The following is a 6,097-nucleotide window of genomic DNA, read 5'->3' as shown; positions in this document are numbered from 1 at the left end:
AAAAAAAAAAGGGGATCCTGGAAAAACAGGCTAAGCAGAGGCTGTGGTTCCCAAGTTTTATGGCACTGCTAACCCAGATTAATGATCACCCAGCAGTGTTGTTTCAAATTGCATCAAGTAAAGGCCCTCAGACTAAAGTGGAAAGGTTGGGACAGAATTCAAAGACTAGTATATAAGCAAAATTAAACTATTTTTAAAAAACTATAATAAGATTGCAGTATTTCCAACGTTTTAAAACTGTCCCAACTTTACCTACTAACTTAATGATTACCAAAAATATTTGCAAAAACAATGTTTTAAGTAAATTTATGGTTTTATGTTGGGTTGCATCCAAACTTAATCCTGGGACACACACATGCAGCCCTCATGTCTCCGGTTGAACATACTATATTTGGGGTTAAATCTATCATTTTACTACGTATTTTTTTCTCTCATCTATTTTGTTTGTTCAATTTGCTTTCGTGCTACTTTTAAAATTCCATTCTCTTCCAACAATTTTTTTATACATTCTTTATACTTTCAGTACTGTTTCAGTTACTGCTATGTACAAATCACCCCCAAATATAGCTATTTAAAACCATAACTGATTTGTTCATGATCCCGGGCTCTTTGCTCAGGAATTCCACCAGGACAGAGTGCCAGTAGCTCATCTGTACAGCTTGAAGGCTGGGCCTGCCTAGTCTAACTGAAATCTCTTAGGACACAAGGTCGAAGCTAGTGTCTCAGCACAAATGAGCTGACAATGATGTAGAAAATGCAAAGATGGAATCTAAGAATGCTGGAGAAGCCAGGTGGTGGTGGTGCACGCCTTTAATCCCAGCCCTTGGGAGGCAGAGGCAGGAGGATTTCTGAGTTCCAGGCCAGCCTGGTCTACAGAGTGAGTCCCAGGACAGCCAGGGCTACACAGAGAAACCCTGTCTTGGAAAAAAAAGAAGGCTTGTTGGTCTGTTTTCTTGTGTGTGGCTTCTCTACCTGGCTGATATGGGCTTCCTCATAAAATGATAATCTGGATTACAAAATGGGGGCATTCCAAAAAAACAAGGCTCAATAAGCAAGCAGTATAATTGATTACTAATATGTCACTGACCCAAGCAAGTCACATGACCAAGTTGAGCATCTAAGTGAGAAGGGTTTTTTGTTTTTTTTTTTTTTTTTTTTTTTTAGTTTTTCGAGACAGGGTTTCTCTTTATAGCCCTGGCTGTCCTGGAACTCACTCTGTAGACAAGGCTGGCCTCGAACTCAGAAATCCACCTGCCTCTGCCTCCCGAGTGCTGAGATTAAAGGCGTGTGCCACCACGCCCAGCTGGGGGAAGGTATTTTATATAAAAGGCTATAGATCACTTAAGGGTAACTTATCCTAATTCAATTAAGAGCTGATAATTAAATGTAATTCCAGAGCTAGTTTAAATATTGGTTTCTAGAACCCTGAAACTCATACTCTTAAAAAAAAAAAGTTGGAGGTGGGAGGGTTGGAGAGATGGCTCAGTCAGTACTTAAGAGCACTGGATGCTGTGTCCGAGAGGACCTATGTGCAGTTCTCAACAGCCACATGGCAGCTAACAACGATTTCCAGGGAATCTGATGCCCTCTTCTGACCTCCATGGGTATTAGGCACAAACATAAGTACCGACATGTAGGAAATACCATACATATAAAATTAAGGACTTTTAAATTTGGAATATGAAAGTTTAAAATTATAGAATGCTCTGTGAATTGTTATGTCATTCTTGCACAGGGTCCATGCTAATCTTTTCTTAGTATACATGCTGCTGATGTGAGCACAGACTCACACACTTGATCAGAAGGACCAGTAACATCATGAGGGCCCTTAGAGCCTGCAGGCTGAGCCCCTATCATAACTGACAGGCATTCTGGGCTATCCTAGAAAGGGTAAGATTGTATTCCTTGAATGAGAAGAAGGGTGAATTGGGCTGTAAAGTTCCTATTGTACTTTTCTCCTTTATTAGAAATATTTGGATGATCCGTCTCCTCTTTCTCCTCCTTTTTCTTCTTCTTCCTCCTCCTCTTCTTCTTTCTCCTCTTCCTCTTCTCCTCGTCCTCTTCCTCCTCCTCTTCTTCTTTCTCCTCTTTCTCTTCCCCTCTTCCTCTTCCTCCTCCTTCTTTCTCCTCTTCCCCTCTTCCTCTTCCTTCTTTCTCCTCTTTCTCTTCCCCTCTTCCTCTTCCTCCTCCTTCTTTCTCCTCTTCCCCTCTTCCTCTTCCTTCTCCTCCTCTTCCTCCTCTTCTTCTTTGTCTTGAGGAAGAAGGGAGAAGGTTGCCTGGCTGTAAAGTTTATCTCCCTAGATCTCATGTAATTATGGTTCCCATAAGGAGACAGTCCTGGAAACTGCTCAATTGCTAGAAAAGGATTTCATTTTCTAATATGGAGCCTCTCCTTCCCTCCTGTCCCCTCCCTCACTTCCCTTCTCTGACACACAGATGGAACTAGTGTCTCATGACAAAAGCAAGGGCATAATGTGGAAAACATGAAGCTGGAAGCCATAGGCTGAGGATGCTTGGAAAGAAAGAAGGCGCCTGGGTTGTTCACGATATTCTGAAGCTGCTCCAGCAGTCCTAAAATGGCTTCTGTCCCCCAGATAAATCACAATTTGTCTCCACTTCTACTTGGAGTGTGTAGCTGAACATAGTTTTGGCTAGTACATAAACTATCATGAGTTACCTTCTACTGAGTGTTCTTGCTCACCTGATGTACAAGTTAGATACTAACTTGACTTAGTGTGTTAGAAATACCCAAAGAGCTATCACAAAATAATGTATCAACTCCCATACCATTTTCTGCTAAATCCTGATATCTCAAATTGTTATCAGTGTAAGAAACATTTATTAAAGGAAATAGGAAGTAGAAGGGAGGAACAGTATCCAAACTTGAACCTCCCAAAGTCTCATTTTAACATTTTGATGGTCTCTGCCTTTTTTTCCAAGTACTTTTTTACCATTATGACACTAGTGCATATTTATATTATTTTACCTAATGTTCTACTATAAATAGCTTTCCAAGTTAGCACAAGTTAGCAAGGGTGTGGCTAAGTGAGAAAACAAATACATATACTGTGGTGAATAACAAAATATATACACAGGAATGGTCCTAAAAATACACAGAGGGGAAATTAGTGTTAAATAAGTAGCTGACTAACTATAATATGTTTTGGTTAACTCTTTCTTTCTTTCATGTCAATTCACTTTTTAAAACGTAATATTTATTACTACTGTGTATGCACAACAAAATGTGTTTGTGTGGGGAGGTACGTGGGTGCAGACATGGCACATGTGGGGAGTCAGTTCTCTCCTTCCACCTTTCATAGATTCTAGGGATCAAACCAATGTCCCCAGACTTTGAGTGTGACCGCCATCTCACTGCCCTCAATTCACTAAAATAAATAAATAATTTCAAGTCAGTTGGTTAAATATGAGTGAACACAGAGGGAGAATGTATGGCATCTTAGTGAATGGTTTCCAAAACTGAAAGACATATCATGTGGCTATATGTTATATGGATGTGTAGACTTTTATTCATGACCATATGTTTTTATAAGTCATTTTTTGAAACATGTATAGAGGATGGAAATATTTTGACTTCCAAGCATTCTTTTTATTGCCAATTTTCATGATTGTTGTGTTGTGGACCAACCTCAGCATATTATTAGAGTACTCCTAATGCTAATGAATTCACGTTAACGTGAGAACCAAGATTTCTTTTGTGAAATTTCAAGTGACTCAAAGAAACTAGTTTTCATTTTCATTAACAGTAAATGTTATCAAATGTCTAAATATCGGCATTCTGTTGCTTTCTGCTATTGCAAGTATTTGTAATAGTTAATTTCCCAACATCCTTCTCCAGGAAAGATAATTACTTTTGGTTACCACACCAAAGAGGAAACAATGACCAGCGTGACTAAGAGAGTTCAGTGGAAGACTTGAGATTTGAATACAAGCTTTGTCCTTTAGTGTCGCGAAGCTGAGGTCACACGGAGAACACAGCTACTTGTACAAATAGTGAGCCTGGAGCCCCTTATCTGTGAATGCTAAGTTCAAGCTATCACGTTTTCTATGGCTTTGTGAATTATTAATGGCTTAGTTAGTTTAAGGTTTTTCCTAAATTCATTTGGAACTGGACATTTTAAAGTCATACTCTCTAAAGATGATAGAAGACCATTGCCACATTTTAAAAGACATTTCTTAATTATAATCGCTCTCTCTTGAAACTCACTTTTTAGCCTCTGCCATGAGTGAGGCAACAAGTTAAGTCTGGGAAACTAAGGGTAAAGATAAAGACCTAGGGGGAAATTAAACACAAAATCTAAATATAATATGTGTTAAAATGTTTTGGCAAGTTCACTTGCTCTTCTGGTTACCTGAGATGTGCATTTGTAAATTGCCTGATCTGCTGACCTTTTTGTTTTTGTAGGATTCAGAAAGTCTGGTGAGTTCTTCATTCACTCCAGTTGTGGACCTGTTTAGTAGTTCTTGCTGCATATAACGAAAATGCCTTCTAATGTAGTTGCTCTGGGGTCTCTGTGAGATGATTCCCTCAGAGAAGTCCCTGGATATTTTCCTGACTTCTTATTCAATTGATTTAGTATAGCTTCTCAAGTATGTATTGCTATGTAGTAGTTGTGTGACACACATGAAGATAGACACTACCCTTTTGTTCAGTTTGTCATACTGAAACTTGTGGATCCACCATCCGTCATTAGGAAAGTCTCCCACAAATTCTCCAGTCCTATTCTTGATCTCTGAGTCAGAGTCTCAGAACAGGCAGGGAGCTGACAGCTACCTGGGTAGGACTGTTCTAAGAGCTCTCCATCATTTGAAACACTTGAGAGTGGGGAGGAGGTGGGTTAATAAATAAGAAAGCAACTGCATAAACTGTGGTAAGTAATATTATACATAAACAGGAATAGTGCTAAAAATACATGGAGGGCAGATTTAATTCTATTGTCAGAAGGGAGAATTACCAGTCTTAGACTTCTTAAAATTCAACTGTTTCTACTTGGAGTACAGCTAAAGCTGAGTAGGAACATAAAACAGGAAGCCTACTTTTAAAACGTTCATGTCTGTGTGTGAGTTTAACCTGCAGGAGTCTGTAGAGGCCATGAAAGGGAGTTGGACCCCCTGGACTAGAGTTACAGGTGGTTGTGAACTGCCTTATGGATGGATGGTGGAAACCAAACCAGGTCCTCTGCAAGAGCAGCCCTGAGTTCTGCTTTGGAGCCATCTGTCCAGCCACAAGAACCAGGATACTTTTTAAAAAGTGAGATACTCAAATACATTTAAAGATTTGAATAAGCATGCACAGAAATAATTAGAATTAACAGCCTTCTACCTGTGGGGATTATCCTAAGGGTATAATTAGGGTTGTATGCATGGGTTTGATTACAAAATGAAAAAATTAGTAGGTTTGAGTGGCTCATTTTCATCCAGCCCAAGACCCCACTCTTCATTTCTTATCTTGTCAGGAGACATAGCAACCAAAATCCAACATTCTTTGTAAAGACTTTTATTTTCTTTTTTGAGACAGGCTCTAGCCTCAGACTCACTGTACTGTCACTTAAGTGCTGGATTACAGGCCTGGGCCACCACACCTTCCTCAAGACTTTTATATTTTTAAGTAACAAAATGTATGGATTAAGTTTACTGGACCCTGGCCAGCTGTGTTATTCAAGCTCGTGTGTTTAGCTTAAATTCTCATTGATGTCCACACTCAGAATTGTGACTTTGGCAGAGTGGAGAAAATTACTCTAATGCCTACCATCTACTTTTCTCTGATTCTCCCATCAAGCAAATAGTGTCTAGCCCACAGGATTTCAACCTGACTGACATTTGAGAATTATTCAAGCTACTTCACATATGAAGTATAGATTGCACATCTGTTTTTAATCTTCTCCCAAGGCTAGCCAAATCAGATGAGGCCTGTGCACTGACGGGTACCATATTTGTCTTGTCCTCCCTGGTTCCTTACAGGACACATGCTATATATAGGTAGTCAGTAATGCCATTTATTTATTCAACACATATTTGAGCATCTCCATCCCAGGCTTATTTATTTTGCATGTCATGTTCTAGGTATGTTTAAGTGTTA

The 6,097-nt window shown here is 39.4% G+C and overlaps 1 pseudogene; it reads right to left on the bottom strand.

Annotated features, from left to right (window-relative positions):
* Window positions 1-1,689: 1,689 nt before the first annotated feature.
* On the bottom strand, window positions 1,690-1,790 carry Gm22279 (annotated as a pseudogene).
* Window positions 1,791-6,097: the final 4,307 nt, after the last annotated feature.

The sequence above is a fragment of the Mus musculus genome, chromosome 3, assembly GCF_000001635.26.
Source record: "Mus musculus strain C57BL/6J chromosome 3, GRCm38.p6 C57BL/6J".
Classification (NCBI taxonomy): domain Eukaryota; kingdom Metazoa; phylum Chordata; class Mammalia; order Rodentia; family Muridae; genus Mus; species Mus musculus.
Note: the sequence above shows the minus strand (reverse complement) of the source record. Positions and strands in the feature narration are given on the sequence as shown.